General features: G+C 38.4%; 1 long non-coding RNA gene across 16 annotated transcripts in view; it reads right to left on the bottom strand.

The window, feature by feature from the left end:
• The window catches only part of LOC102158976 (uncharacterized), a 928,007-nt gene that overhangs the window by 280,278 nt on the left and 630,617 nt on the right, over positions 1–17,112 (bottom strand). The window lies entirely within an intron of this gene.

Here is a 17,112-nt window from a genome sequence, read left to right as displayed (position 1 = left end):
GACATTTGGAAAAAAAAGTCTAAAAAGGGTCCTTAGGGGGAAGTGATGAAAACAAGTTTAAGAAACACTGTTGCATTTTAAATATTTGGTGACACCATTTCCTTATTTTATGCAGGGTTTTTTTTTTTCAACATTATCCAAGGAGAGCTTCTGTAATATAAGGTAAGGAAATTCTCAGACACATACTCTGTACAACTGAGGCGATTCACAGGTATAATCGCTCAAAGTTTCAGACACACATTTAAGGCATGAAATAATCTCTTCCAGATACCCTTACTGCAATGTGTCTTTATTTCGAAGGAAAATTTTAAGAGATCCTATTCTTATGTGGCAGTCATATGCAGACAGCTTCCACCCATCAGTCCTGAGGCCTCCCAACTTCAGTCATCTCTGTACCTTTGGAAAAATCGCCTTTTCCCCTGTTGAACTTCAAGGTGCAAGTTCCTTGGCCTCTGGCCAGTGTTTCTAGTGTCTTGGGCCACATCACACAATCGTCTGACTGGCATCCCCTTGCAAGGGAGATTTCTAAAAGCTGTTTGTGGTTATCTCACAGAGGAAGATAAGGAAGAGATAGCAAGTGTCTGTTTTAGATGAACCAAAGCTACCTCACTTGAAAAAAAAAAAAAAAAAAGCAAAAGTTTAACATGCTGTATTAATCAGCAAGGCTGCTGCAAAATGTTTTAATTTCTGGTATTACTAAACTTTCTCTCCCTAGGCAGGATTGAACAGTTGAGCCAATCACAATAAGGTCCCCACTTTTAATTCATGTGTCTGATGTGTAAATAGCCAACAAGCATGACGTTTCTGTACTGGAGGTAAAAACCTGGCAGAAGAAGGAGCTTTGAGGACCAGGACCTGCCTCCAAACTACTACTCAAGGCTGAAGCCGAGGAGGGAAAGAGCATCACAGGGGACTAACCAACCCCTAGTCAAGTCGGGACCTGTTGAAAGGCTACCCTGAGACTCTGCTGGATTCCTTTGGTTTTTCTCCTGGCAAGAGTCTTGATGGAGCAATCAAGTCATTGGCCAATCAGGATTACATGGCTTTGCCTCCACTATCCTTACCGTGTTGCTCCTGAGGGGATATCCCTGGACTATGATTATATTCTACCTTAGCAAAAAGGAGAAGAGATTGAGGCCAGTGGGCTTTGGCCCATGACTCTTATCTTGTATCCACTGCATCTGATAAATGTGTCACTTTTTCCTTATTTCTATTTCTGATTGAAAGGCACATACAGATCTTCTTTGTGTGAGTTGAATAGAAATGTTCCTAATTCCTCTTGATTATCCAGAGTCTCTCTACATAACATTTCTTTTCCCTTCTCCTAACCACAGAATCCAAGAATTAGAGAGATTTAGGGCTTGAAAGTACGTATCTAGGTTCCACAGAGCAAGAACTTCCCTTTTATTCCAAACTCTTCATTAGACAGATGAGCTCTGATGGTTTTCCTGAAGACTCTACAGTTAGTTTCTTACAGGTCCCAAATAAGACCCTGAGCATACTGATTTCCTGTCCAGTACTTTATTCCATTATGAATATCCTGCATACTACCGATCAGCACCTTCTCCCTCCAATTCCATATACCCATTTCTGCCTTAAAGCTGCTCCCATTTGGAATTTGATTTTGTATATCAACATTGTTATCCCCAAAAGGCATTGATTGCAACATCGTTTAATTATCCATCAGGCATCTCTGCCCTTGTCACTCAACTGAAACCTTCTTACCTTCCCCTATCTCCGTATAATACTCCCACACTTCCAAATTGTTCTTACAAAAGTTACTAATACACATTTTAGCAAAGTCAACATTTCCTTCATAATCATTTCTTCACTGAAGTTTCCTTTGCATTTGAAGTTTTTAATCCCCCTTTTTTTTATTATCATTCATCAAATAGTTTAAGCTCCTATTACTTTCCCAAACCTCGTGTTAACATGAGAGACACAAAAGATGATGTGGTTGCCACTGTGTAGAGGTCCGATTCTCTCTCCTATTAATACATCTTTCCATATTCGCTTTATAATGTCTTTTTCTCGGACCTTTCCACTATCAGCTCTTCCTCTGCTCAGCCCTTAAATGCTGCTATTGTCGTCAGGATTTTGCTCCAGTTTCTTTCTCTTCTCTGCTGATGTAAATCTCTCTACTCGTCCTTAACTGTATTCCTAACCTACTAATCTGGATTTCCAACTGTTTATAAATACCTCTACCTAAAGGTCCTGCAAGCACTCACATTTCACTCTCTAAAAACGAGCTCATTATCTTGCTACACTCTCCCATCCCATGCCGCCTCCTCCAGTGTTCCTTGTCTATTCTAATATTTGCCAAGTTTTATAGACAGGAAACTGAATAGATATCTTTGACTTCTCCCTTTTCTTTCTCTTGAATATTCTATGTGCAAAGGGTCAGTGAGCCCTGCAGAAACTACTTTGTAAACATCTCTCAAGTATGTCCCTTCCACTCTAGTTTCATTGCCCTTGTCCTGGGTTAGGTCCCCCTTGCCTTACATCTGGACCACGACAACAACATCCCAAATGCCTTCTGTCTTCCCTTTCCAGTGCATATTCCCTGATGCTGCTGAAATCACCTTCCTAAAACATGGATTTAATTATGAGTTGTAAGTTTAATAATTAACTCCCTACATATCAAGTCTTGATTTTATTTCTTGACTCAGAGAGGAGGTAAGATACTTCACATGTCAAAATAAAATATTAAAAAATAAAGAATTTGAAGTGGGAGAAAAATAAAAAGAAGCCTGAAGTGAAGACCAGGCCTTCCAATCCTAAATGTTTCCTAAAAACAGACACAGATTTCACGTTGAGTTTTAGAGGAGGCAGAGCAAAGACAGGCATGTGAGTTCCAACAACTTTCTACATATGTTTACTTCTTCTGATGGATTGTAAGTTCCTTGAGGAGAGATATGTATGCCTTTGTTTATTTTTTCATTAGAAATTAGAATTAGCGCTTTGCTGACAGAAACACTGTCTCTCATTAAAATAAGTTGTATTGGGAGTTCCTGTTGTGGCTCAGCAGAAGCGAATTTGACTAGTATCCATGAGGACACAGGTTCGATCCCTAGCCTTGCTCAGTGGGTTAAGGATCGGCATTGCCTTGATGGTTGCAGACGTGGCTTGGATCTGATATTGTTGTGGCTGTGGTGTAGGTGGGCAGCTACAGCTCCGATTAGACCTCTAGCCTGGGAACCTCCATATGCCATGGGTGTGGCCCTAAAAAAAGAAATGTCATCCTTTTTTTGGTTTGTTTTCTTTTTTCTTTTTTTGGGGGGGGGGTTTCCTTTGCTGTGTAAAAGCTTATCAGTTTGATTAGGTCCCATTGGTTTAGTTTTGCTTTTATTTCTGTTGCTTTGGGAGACTGACCTGAGAAAATATTCATAAGGTTGATGTCAGAAAATGTTTTGCCTATGATCTCTTCCGGAGTTTGATGGTGTCTTGTCTTATATTGAAGTCTTTAAGCCATTTTGAGTTTATTTTCGTGCATGGTATGAGGGTGTGTTCTAGTTTCACTGATTCACATGCAGCTGTCCAGGTTTCCCAGCAATTCTTGTTGAAGAAACTGTCTTTTTCCCATTTTTTGTTCTTTCCTCCTTTGTCAAAGATTAATGGACCATAGGTGTCAGGGTTTATTTCTGGGCTCTCTATTCTGTTCCATTGGTCTATATGTCTGTTTTGATACCAGTACCGCACTGTCTTGATGACTGTGGCTTTGTAATATTGACTGAAATCTAGGAGAGTTATCCCTCCTGCTTGGTTTTTGTTCCTCAGAATTGCTTTGGCAATTCTGGGTCTTTTGTGGTTTCATATAAATTTTTGGATTGTTTGCTCTAATTCTGTGAAAAATGTCATGGGTAATTTGATAGGGATTGCATTGAATCTGTAGATTGCTTTGAGTAGCACGGCCATTTTTACAATATTAATTTTTCCAACCCAGGAGCATGGAATATCTTTCCATTTCTTTACATCTTCTTTAATTTCTTTGATTAATGATTTATAGTTCTCAGCATATAAGTCCTTTACCTCCTTGGTCAGGTGTATTCTCAGGTATTTGATTTTCTGGGGTTCAATTTTAAAAGGTATTGTATTTTTGTATTCCTTTTCTAATATTTCATTGTTAGTATACAGAAATGCGACTGATTTCTGAATGTTAATCTTATATCTTGCTACTTTGCTGAATTAGTTGATCAGTTCAAGTACTTTTTGGGTTGAGTCCTTAGGGTTTTCTTTATATAGTATCATGTCATCTGCATACAGTGACAGTTTTACCTCTTCTCTTCCTATTTGGATGCCTTTTATTTATTTTGTTTGTCTGATTTCTGTGGCCAGGACTTCCAGTACTATGTTGAATAACAGTGGTGAGAGTGGGCATCCTTGTCTTGTTCCATATTTTAGTGGGAAGGCTTTCCTGTTTTCTCCATTGAGTATTGTATTTGCTGTGGGTTTGTTGTAAATGTCTTTAATTAGGTTACGGTATGTTCCCTCTATACCCACTTTGGTAAGAGTTTTGATCATGAATGGATGTTGTACTTTGTCAAATGATGCAACTGACAAGGGCTTAATCTCTAGACTTTACAAGAAGCTTATACAACTCAAGAGCAAAAAAGCCAACAACCCAATTGAAAAAATGGGCAAAAGACCTGAATAGACATTTTCCAAGGAAGATGTACAGATGGCCAACAAGTACATGAAAAAATGCTCAACATCACTAATTATTAGAGAAATGCAAAGCAAAACTACTATGAGTCAGAATGGCCATCATTAAGAAGTCCACAAATAACAAATGCTGGAGAGGGTGTGGAGAAAAGGAAACCTTCCTGCACTGTTGGTGGGAATGTAAGCTGGTACAACCACTATGGAGAACAGTATGGAGGTACCTTAGAAATCTATACATAGAACGACCTCATGACCCAGCAATCCCACTCTTGGGCATATATCCAGATAAAACTTTCCTTAGAAAAGACACATGCACCCAAATGTTCATTGCAGCACTATTCTCAATAGCCAAGACATGGAAACAACCCAAACGTCCATTAACAGACGATTTGATTAGGAAGATGTGGTATATGTACACAATGGAATACTACTCAGCCATAAAAAAGAATGAAATAATGCCATTTGCTGCAACATGGATGGAACTAGAGACTCTCATCCTGAGTGAAATAAGTCAGAAAGAGAAGGACAAATACCATATGATATCACTTATATCTGGAATCTAATATACAGAACAAATGAACCTTTCCACAGAAAAGAAAATCATGGACTTGGAGAATAGACTTGTGGTTGCCAAGGGGGAGGGGGAGGGAGAGGGATGGATTGGGAGCTTGGGGTTCATAGATGCAGACTATTGCCTTTGGAATGGATTAGCAATGAGCTCCTGCTGTGTAGCACTGGGAACTATGTCTAGTCACTTATGATGGAGCATGATAATGTGAGAAAATAAAATTAAAAAATAAATAAAAAAGAAATAAGGTGTAATGCCTTTTTAATATCTTGAAATTTGTATCATTATCTACTTCTTATTGGTGTTTGTATAAATACTACAAATTAGTAAGTACTAAGTATGATATGTAAAAGACATATGCAGAGACTATGAACCTAATATAACATCTACTTACGCCTAAACACACACAATTCAAAATATTGATAAGAAATAAGTTATTCCTCACCATGCTTTATACATCAGCTGTTCTTTTCCTAATTGATTTTTACCAAGTAACACAGTCTTTCTTTAGAGCTATGTAGCTTATTGAGAAACATACTCAAGACTGCCAACTGAATGAGTACCTTTTGGAAATGACATAACAAAATAGACTCTACACAGAACCGAGGTACATGTTCTTGTAATTAGAACTGTACAATTAGGGTGTATATGTTTGGGAATAGGATGGGAAGGAGAAATCTGGTGTTCATTTGGAACACAAATTAAAGAGAAGCTATTATTAGAGATTATAGTTTGTCCTCTCAAAATTTATAATCTTTCTGGATGGATTCTAAGTTGTGGGAGTGAGGTGGCATACTTCTTGCTACTTTGAATCAAGGATATCTTAGCGTTTCTGTTATGCTCTTCCATCTGTAGCTATCATTTGTGCTTGTTGTGAAAGCTGATGTCTAGAGTGAGACAAAACTGATGTTTCATTTCATGTGTTTTTTGTTGATGGATCTGGAAAGGGAAGAAACAAACTTCTTCACGCTGAAGAACTGACTGCAGCCATATGATCTTTTTGACACTGATGTGATGAGCAGAGAAGGAAGCATCATTAGCTTTATAGAGAAGACACTCCATCAGAAACAAGAGCCGGGGCACCCATGGTGATGAGCATCAGGTACTAATCACAGACACATACTTCGCAGGTTCTGGTGTTTTTGTTTGAAAGCTCTGCTGCCACAGCATCGTACAGTCACCGCCTGGATATATTGTTGACAAGAGCTGCCAAGCACCTCGACTTCATTTCTCACACAAGAAAGCGACAGAGAGTTGGAAACCATCTCCAACACGACACTGCATATACTTCTTTCAGCTGGAACACAGATACTCTTCCAACTGCCCCCTCTTAGCCAACTCATGGAGTTTTTTCAACATTCCTCTAGTTCTCGGAAATGCAAATAACATAAGAAATGTGTGGCTCTGACACCATTTTAAACATATGTCATCCATTCCACACTGAAACTCATGCTTTGGTTGGCGTTTGAGGTATCTCTCTCTTTTCTTAAACATTCTAGCACAAAAAATAAAACATGAGAGTGGACTTGGCACACACAAAACACAATATCACTTTGTGTATTTTTCATGTAGGTTTTGATTGTGAAAAAATGTTTTGCTGAATGTGTATGATGTGATTTATTTATGAAACTGACTCTGGATGATTTTCTGTGTTGGGTTACATGATTTATTCCAAACCTAAAAGGAAAGTAGTTTTCTCTAGACTCAAACCCTTCTTTTTGTCCTCCAAAGCCAAGATTGTTCCTGCTATTGAGTAGAATTCCTTTTCCAAGTGTAATAAGTATCCTGGGCAGTCTTAGGAGTACAATAGCAAAGTGTCCTAGTGGGCAAGGACACTCCAAGGCTAGGCAACTCAGGAGTTTTTCATCTCTAAGACCTAAGCCCCTATAGGATATGCAATCTGTGTTGTTGATTTCATGTGTTGGCTACCTTTACAATTTAAAATAGCCAAGAAAACAATTAAATGTAAAACAATACTAAATAGCATTTGTAGCATTCTTACAATGATCTTCCCTGGGTTCGTCTTTTAAATGAGGGATGATATAGTAACAACTTCTAGTAACAACTCTCTTCTGGAATCAAGTATTATAGAGATTATTAACTATTTCAGACCAGATAGATGCATTGAATTAGTTACTCAAATCCAAAGATGCAATACTAGTGAGCGGAAAGAAATATGTGAGCAAGAGGTCCCCAGAAAATGATCTATGCCTAGACTGGAATGAAAAGGTAAGGAGTATGTTTCCCATACTCATAAGTGAGGGGGTAAAGGTAGGAGAGTGGCTAAGTAGGTGGGTTTAAATCACAACAATTTCCAAAATGACCTGTGAACACTCACACAAAAATCTAAGTAGGGTTCAGCAACATGCTGCTATATCAGGACTGAGAAATATAACTGACATCATTGCATTTTGTGTTTTTTTTTTTAATTTGTAGGAATGAGTGGGATTTAGACATCAATTTAGGCAGATAATTGTGTATTTGAAACATGCTTATGACACAGAAGCTTTTTGTCCCTCCCCTTCCATTTAATGAAAGCCAAACACAGACCATGTTCTATGTAGAGAAATTTCTTCCAAATCAATGGTTTGTGCTTCCCTAAGATATAAAATGTGTACCTACGCTTGTGAAAGGATGTTTCAGAATATGGTGTTTTCTTTTGACAGCTTCCTCCTGGTGGTTACATGCTGATGCATCTTAACTTTTTATCCTTAGCTTATTTTAGACTATAAAAATTATTCTTCAAAAATCAATACATTCTTACTATGCATTAGAATCTTAGAATATTACTTCGGTTTCTACGCTGTGTTGGTTATACAAATACACAAATGAGCTGGCCTTGAAGCCACCCACATCCTGGTACATACTCAACACAAATCAAGCCTCCATTATGAAACAGGAATCAAATCCACATCCTCTGTGCCACACATTGAAATTCTTGCCTTTTTTAGCGAATATGTATGTCAGCTCTTTCTCTTTTTTTTTCTTTTTGTGAACTTGCAGCCTCAGATGTTAGTTAAGTTTTACTATTCTTCAAAAGCATTTATTTGAAAAACATGTGAATGGAAAATGAACATGCTAAACTAATTAGGATATGCAAATGTGGTTCAGTGGGACTGCTTTTTAAGTGAATCATACTTATTTGAATACACAAATAAAAGAAAATTTGTTTCAGTAACAATCTGGAAGTTAGTTCATGTGGAACAAATAAGAGCTTAAATTATAAGGATTAACTTTTCAGAATCTACTTTGCAGTTCACCTTTTTAATAGAAGGAAATGTAGACTTGAGCCAGAGGCCTCTCTTGGCATTCAGAGAGGTTTGGTGAGCCACAGAATATTTACCAAGTTCTTGTCCTCATTTAAAGTGAATGAAGAGACGGAGGCAAGGGCCTTCTGAGGATTTACTTCCTTTTTTCCCAGGATGGTTTAAGGGCAAGCAGGTGCAAATTTATAACTGTATACCATAGGCACTAAAACATCTTTCTTGTAAAAAGCAATATTTTGAATCATAGAATGGAAAATATTTGGCACGTTCATTCCCAACACTCTGCTCTTGATGCAGAAAGAAGCGCAAGTGATGCTAAGTGAGAGCAGTAACATTAAAGGGGGGGGGGGGAATTACATTACACATCAAAAGAAATCAAGGGAAAATAATATATGGAAGAAATGGATCTTACAGAGATATTTCAGTCTGGCAATACATCCCCAAAGGACTAATGAGAAATTTAGTATTTTGGATTCATTTTACACAGACAGAAGAATTGGAATTTATTAAGTCCTGCTTAAATCAAGGAGTAAACCAGAATGACTAAAATTGTTATTCTAGGTCACTTACCACTTAGTCTATGTGTGCCTTTTTGGAGAGGTACTCTAGTTTTACATGTGGTTACTTAACAAAACCTGTTTAATTTAAAACATTGCATTATTCCTATGAGATAATCCAATGCTTTATATTAGGTCATCTACCTTTAGAATCTGTAATATTGTTCCATTTGTTCCTCATTCAAACTATAAATATTTGTTCAGCTCCAACTCTCTGCCATTCATTCTCAAGGTGCCTTGGGGAGTACAAAGGTGACTATGACATGGTCATGACCCACACTTAGCCAGCAGTTTTGTGGAGGAGATGATGTGAAAAACACTCATTCTTCAAAGAAAGATGCCCAGCTACAATGCTCTCGGTGTCTATCTATGTGAGTTGATGTGCTTGAGGACTTATTTTTTGACTGGAGGGGAGTGAAAGAAACATCAATACACAAAGGCCTGGGGAACAGAGGAAATTAAAGTAATGGAAAGTAGTTACTTGTGATGACCTGTTGTTACCAGGGACTGATTTTGAGTCCCCATGGAGAGGAAGGATATGGGAAGAAGCCAAAGGAAATATTTTCAAGAAAGACTTAGAAAGTTTGGGACAAAGTTAATGTTGCTGCAGTGCACAGATGTAAGGATGTGATCCAGAATTAGGAAGAGTCAATGTCTTCTGACAATTTCCGTTTACCTTGGAATACTATGATTCTATCCATTCAGTAGGCCCCAATGGGACAGGCTGCCTATAATGTGGAAGCCCTGGACTTAGAGATTAGTTACAACAGACCTGTTAACAAGCCTACATGGCACATCTACTGCAGAAACTTAGTGGAAAAAACAAGAGAGCCTAAAGGTTTACGTATGCTACAGACACACACCAGCCCCCCATGAACTCTCAGAAATAACTGGAGAGACTCTGAGGGATGAAGTGACTTGAAGCCCTGAAGTCACACAGTGGAGACTAATAAGTCAGTGAAATATCGGCATGGGCATTAAAGTGAATTTCAACTTTATCATTAACTATGATGTGATAAGTACATATGAGTGGTATGAACTCTGAGTTGTCTGGTCTCAACCGCCCAGTGTTTCCAGAATGTTTCATCACCTGAAGAATGAGGGTGTAGACTAGGTAGCTTTTAGCATAAAACTTCCCATGAATACGTAGCTCTAAGTTTAGCACTTAAGAGAATGATTAATTAACAAATCAGGGAGGGATATGCAATGGCTACACTCAGTCATGTTTATATTTAATAAATTTTGGTAACTAGACAAAGAAGAAAGGTAATAGGCTGAGGGAGAAACAAGTGCAAATGATGAAGAGACAGAGTTGTGTTCAGGTAACAGCTAACCCTTTCATTTTTTGAACTCTAGAACATAGGTCACAGAAAAGATAAGCTCATGCTGAAAAAGTAGGCTAATATCAGACCATATAGCTGCTTGGCTACCAAGTACTTCAGAATAAATATTGTTGGTAGTAGGAGATTTTCAAAGGTCTTTGACTTGGCAAGTGTGAAAATTTGTATTTTAGGAAGGGAACATCCCATTCTTAGTGGAAGGTTGAGATTTTCAGAAGATGAATTAGAGGCCAGAAGGATAATTAGGAGTCCACTGCAATAATCCATCCAATAAAAATTAGGTAATTATCAAAGTTCAGAAATGGATCCCATAGTGCTTCCATAGGCATGGGAGCTGAAGAAAGAGCAGAAGGTGAAGATCATTTCTTGATCTACAAGGTCATCTGGAGGACCAGAATCCACTCTCATGAGTTTGGTTGGTTGGTGTGGAGAAAGGTAGGTGGTATTTGGGGGGAAGTCTAAGCAAAACACCATGTTGATCTTGTGATTATCAAAAAACATTTATTTGGAGTCACACTTCAAAAGTCTCAGAGTGGGAACTTGTCTTAAGTGGGAATTACCCTAAAGTTTGTCTCATCATTTTAATTGCCCATAGTTCTGTAGGGAGGATTAGAATAGAAAAAACAAAACAAAACAAAAAAAAAAACAAAAGCATACCCCAAAAGTGAATTAAGACACACTGATAAATGGCTGCAAGAGCCTTTTAATATCTTTAAATAAAAAAATCAGAACCAAGTTCCACTACCAGTATGGTGGCATAACAACTGCTTGACCTTCATCCCTCTGCAGATCAGTATGTCTTCTCTTTTGGTATCATAAGAGGCTTCCCTCTTAAAAGTCCTGACATCTGAGCTAAAACTATATTGTGTTTCCCTACCCCCGACACCCGCCAAAAGGAAAGCAAAAGGTACAAGCACATCTACAGTCTTTAAAAAGTTTTGAAGTTTAAGCTTCAAAGTTCAAGCTGATAAATCCAAAGAGTAGTGGGCACAAGCCAGAGAGAAGTATAATCAAGTCAGAAGCACATCAAAGAGATTCAGGTGAGTGCAGATATAATATTTGAGCCTATTTTTAATGACACCCAGAGCAAAGATCATAGGGATATAGAAGCTTAAAGGTAGAGGATTAAGGCAAAAACTTAGAAAACAGAGATGCCATTGGAACTCAAGGTACAGTTTTGGGAGATCATCCTACATGATACTCCTGGGGAAATTCCAACATTAAAATAGAACTATGTGTAAGGAATAAAAAAGTGGAGTTTAGAACTGGAGGTGAAAATTTAAGAATAAGTCACATATAGATAATAGAAGGCATAGAAAGAATGACGTTGAGTAGAAAGAGAAAAAAAATCTCTACGGCATTTTATTTTTCCCTGATAGCATATGGGTTATGTATTTATATTTTATTTATTTATTATTATTATTTTTTGTCTTTTGTCCTTTTTAGGGTTGCACCCGCGGCATATGGAGGTTCCCAGGCTAGGGGTCGAATCGGAGCTGTAGCCACCGGCCTACACCAGAGCCACAGCAACGCCAGATCCGAGCGGTGTCTGTGACCTACACCACAGCTCACGGCAACGCCGAATTCTTGACCCACTGAGCGAGGCCAGGGATTGAACCCACAACCCCATGGTTCCTAGTCGGATTCATTTCCGCTGAGCCATGACGGGAACTCCGTATTTATATTTTAATCATTTATTTGGGAATGGTTAAAAAAAAAAAAATCCCTAATCCTTGGTTTAGGGATTAGCATAGAAATATAGTCCTCTGCACACTGGGAATTCCGTGGTGATGAATATATAATCCTAACCGTAAAATCAAACATGATCAAATAATAGGGATGGGAGAAGGGTGTATACCAAATTTTAAAACTTTGTGAACAAAATTTGGTACTAAATGGGTATTTAGAATTTCTTTTACTATACTGATGCACGTTATATGATCAGGAAAAAAAAAAAAAACCAAAAACAAAAAAGCCAACGCTCTACTTCTGCAATGTCCAAACCAATAGATGAGCTCAAGATGTATTCCCGTGTGGAAAACTCATGAGATTTCTAGAGCACCATAACAGCTTTTTACTGTACACTCCAACACTGTCATCCACAGTTAGCTAACAAATATGATAGGTTTTTAATATAATCCACCCAGTTCTTGCCAGTGCTCCTTGTCTGTTACGTCATCTTTCTGTGGGCCAAGAGTTTGTTTTCCCCAGATGGCCTTCACGAAGCTGCTGACAGCCCTTCTGACTGAGAAACTGTAGAACAGCAATCTTCCGATTCATTTGGTAGGACTGACAAAGAGAGAGCTGTTGATATCCTGGTGCAAAAGCGCTCTATCAGGCATTACATAGTGTCTGTGTTCTCAGCATGTTTGGGGCGTGATAAGTCATAGCACATGCTTTTTGACATCTCTCTGCATTTCATTGCCGTGTAGAGTTTCCTGCAGTTGAAATCGGGGTGACAGAATGTAAAAAGCCAAGTGTGACATCATCAGCAACTGGTAGCAGTCACTGTATCATAAATAATATTTTGCAGACGTGTAAAAAAAATGAAGTTGTGAAAAGTTCACCACAATCCCTTTGAAGAAAATTTGAAATCAACGGTTTCACTAATTTCCACACACTGATTTTAGCCACTTAATGACAACGTGAGACAGAGCTGTAATGTTTTCCACTGATAAGTCAAAGGGCTGAGACACTTGGGAAGTCTGCTCCCTGAAAGAGCTGGGGATTTTTTTCAGCAAATTGAAGAAAGTTTTGTTTTGCTGTTTTAGAAATAGCTTTTCTCTTTAAAGTGAGATCACATAACAGCATCTACGGGTCCCACAAAGCAATGGGTGGCGCTGCACAGGAGGTGGCAGTGCTGTGGATGGAATGTCTCCTGATTATGATTACGCCTTGGTATTAATAAGGACGGCAGCTGCAGCAATCTGTTCAATTTTATGCAAATTAGCCCTGGCCCTCTGGCTTCTGGCTAGTTGCCAAGGCAGCCTTCGGCTGGGCAGAGTTTGGATTTATGCTTTATTCTACTGCTGCAAAGGTTTATTTAATTATCTGTATTTATTTAAACCAGAGCAGTACAAAGCAATCCTGCATCTTGGGCAACTTTGTGATGGCTGAATTGTGTGGGATTTCCCACCCACCCACAAGCTCGTTTGAATCACTGAACATGTGAATCACTGACCACGACCCTGAAGGATAAGAAGGGTTGACTCTTCTCTTTGCTTTCTTTGGTAATAAAGGGCTCAAAGTGGTTTCTCTTCGCTGTGCCATCAAAGGTCTGTGCAATCAAAGAAGGCAGGTATCTCTTAACTGACACTGTAAATCTTGAGTAGCAGGGATTTAGTTGGGGGGATGATCTGAATTAGAGAACCTGATTTATGCAGTATTTTTTAAAAAATGGATGAATGTGGTCAAAAGGTACAAACTTGCAGTAACGAAACAAACAAAAAGTCCTAGGGATGTAATGTACAGAAGGGAGACTATAGTTGATAAAACTGTATTACATATTTGAAAGTTGCTTAAAGAGTAGCTCTTAAAAATTCTGATCACAAGAAACAAAATGGTAATTATGTGAGGTGATGGGTGTTAACTGGACTTCTTGTGGTATTTCACAATGTATACATATAATGAATCTTTCTGTTGTACACCTGTGGCCAATATAATGTTATATGTCAATTATATCACAATAAAAAATGTTGAAAGAAATGAATATCTATTATTTCTAAGTAGACATACCTAACAACCCAAAATAATCTGGCAAGATATGGTCAGACACATGTCTGTCCTTTATGCTCGTTTTAATGCATCCATATAATGATTTGTAATTATCATCTCAATTTTACATATGCACTATATAAAATGTAAAAAGTAATTTATTATCCTCTTGTGTGAATTAATTATTCCCTTTATAGACTTGCTTACAATAAAATTAATTGGTGTAGCAAAACGATTTCTTACTGAATAGTATCTAAGAGAAGCTGAGCCCAGCTCATATCTTAATCTTCCACCATTTGAATTAACGAGGTTATAGCAAAATTTTAAAATGTAGTTACTGGCCACCTACAATTCATTAAGTTTATATGCAGGGAGTTAATGTGAGACATGGCTTGGAACCCATTTCTGAACTTGCTTTACACATTTTATGATCAGTTTATTTGTAATCCTTCTTGGTTTTCATAAATTCACAGCTTTCATAAATACTATTAATTAAATGTTTCATAGGACATTTGGGAGCGGGGAATCCTATATCCTATTTTATCAGCTAAGTCTTCTGCAATCATATGAAAAGCCACAAAACATGTAGGGATAGCACCCACCATTTTCAGCTACTTATACTAAGATTTCAGCATTAGACTGTCCCCCTTCCTGCTAATCTAGGCTCTTATGGGCCTCCTTTTATTTTAAGCACAGATTCAGCTGACAGCCAGCACTTGTTCTGGTTTTGAATCAAACGCTGGCAGTGTTCCCAGAATATGAACCAGTTGTTTCTTTTACACACTCTCTCATTGTCCCCCACCATCCCAACTGCTTTCAAAGCAATGTGCCATAACCAAACTTACACTTGCTTTAATGAGAATTAAAGTGCATGAATCAAAGCAATGCTTCCCATGCGGCCACCGACTATCTCTGGGGTAAATTTAGACAGTTGATATGCCATGTAGTAGAAGAAAAGGCAGAAAAAACAGCGTGCAAAAGACATCTCCTCTTTCAAATCGAAGCATAGAAATTCTGTAAGTACAAACAAATTTTTCCTGAATTATCCATTCCACCCCTTCTTTTAACTATTAGAAACCCGATCTAAGAATTGCCCTAACTATTCTCACTGGAACCAAGAGCATCTCTTCCACTGTGGCCTTTAAATTATCCTACCACACTTTCCTTCTTCTGAGAATGACCAACACCTTACTTTCAATTCTCCATCCTCTTCATTGCTAAAATGTATCCTTAGTACAAAAGGATTTCTGCTATTATGGTGAAGTACACTATAATCCATGTCTATTCTGGACCCTGTTCAATGAGACCACTTTCTCAAGTTCTGAGAGGATGTTTTCATTTAAGGCATTCCTGGGCAAGGATTTGGAGGAAGTGTAGCAGTAGGACCCTATGGAAATCTGAATTGATACCACCATGCTAAGATACTAACCATTATTTTAAGTAAGACACTTTTATGCATCTAATCCTTTTATATCGTGAAACACCACCACCTATTTTAGCTTTTGAAAAATGCTGATTTTAGAATGTTCACATTTATAAAACAAGTCATTTATGTGTATAAATACTACAAATGTGTAATAAAGAGGATTGGTTAATTTATGGTACATTTAATATATGATCATAAAGGCATAAAACGAGAGACATGAAAAGACTGATATTTTACAAGTTGAACATAATAGGTTCTATTAGTTTCTATTTCACACACACACACACACACACACACACATGCACACACACAGATAGATGATTGAAAGTTTCACATTCAAGTATTGGGGTTGCATATTTAAACTCTGCTCCACGGATGGAAAACTAATAGAGCTTCTTTATTTTTTACAACTGGTCTAATTTCCTCACTGTTTCCCATGCTGCTGGGCTGGAAGAGATAGATAGATGGAGATAAATTAACTTGCTAAATAGCAGTCAGGTTTTTCCAGTTTAACAGTCCTTTCAAAAGATCCAGTTTCTTTGGGGGAAATACTTAGTTTTTGGAATTTCCCTCTTCTCCTTCACATATGCATGTGCATTGATTCTCTCTAGATGACACGTGGATGGATGGAAAATCATATGGCTCTCTGCTTATCCAGGAGAAAGAACTCCTTTCTCCACAATGGCCTTTTATTTCTACTAATCTCTGCAGCTCATTTCTTCTTGCCTTTGCCCTGGGGTTCATTAAATAGACACTAGTCCCATCTGCTCTCTTGGGGTTTCATGCTGTCACCAACCATCCATTTCTGTGGCCCTGGTTATGTACATCAAATTTCAAAGTCCCTGGTCACCATGGCCTATTGGCCATGCACCTTGCTTCTGCTGGTCCCCCAGCCAACCTTACAATTATGCATCCCTTCAAGGAAGCTCACTGGGATTCCTGGACCCCAGTTAGCTTCCAAAGGCCATGGGGAGCCAGAAGTCCTGCAGCAGGCTTACCTCCCACTGTCAGTGCTATGCTACTGGTCATTTACCTTGTTGGTTGTGGTACTCAACTGGAGTTGGGCTTCTAGCAGCTTGCATCCTTTCCCATATTCTCCTGGGGAAGTGCACACAGTTCAGTGTTACCAAGATCATCCCACACCGATTTGGATGGCTCAACGGCATCCACCTCCATGGAAATGAAATGCTAGCACCTGATTAATTCCTTTTGCCTCTTTAGTTCTTCTTTCTGTAGTACTCTAGACCAGAAGAGGTGGGCCTTATAGTTTCTTCTGCTCTCTAAAAGGGGCATTTCCACTTCCTTCAAGCATTAGAACTTAACAGTTGTTTGCTCTTAGTGATGGAAAGACCACACTCTATCAGATAAGTGCTGCTCTTATTATCAATGTAGTAGGAAAACCAGGAACTAGGGATTTCTAAAAACAGAAACACATAGTTTGCATTAATAATCCATCACCCCTGGAGTTCCCGCTGTGGCACAGCGGGAACTCCAGGTTAAGATATCTGACTACAGCTGCTTGGCTCTCTGTGGAGGTGCAAGTTTGATCCTTGACCTGGTGCAGTAGGTTAAAGGATCT

This window comes from Sus scrofa, chromosome 8 (assembly GCF_054392235.1).
Source record: "Sus scrofa isolate SSC_HxYL_T2T_F1_AM1 chromosome 8, Sscrofa_HxYL_maternal_Yorkshire_Landrace_v2.0, whole genome shotgun sequence".
Lineage (NCBI taxonomy): Eukaryota > Metazoa > Chordata > Mammalia > Artiodactyla > Suidae > Sus > Sus scrofa.
Note: the sequence above shows the minus strand (reverse complement) of the source record. Positions and strands in the feature narration are given on the sequence as shown.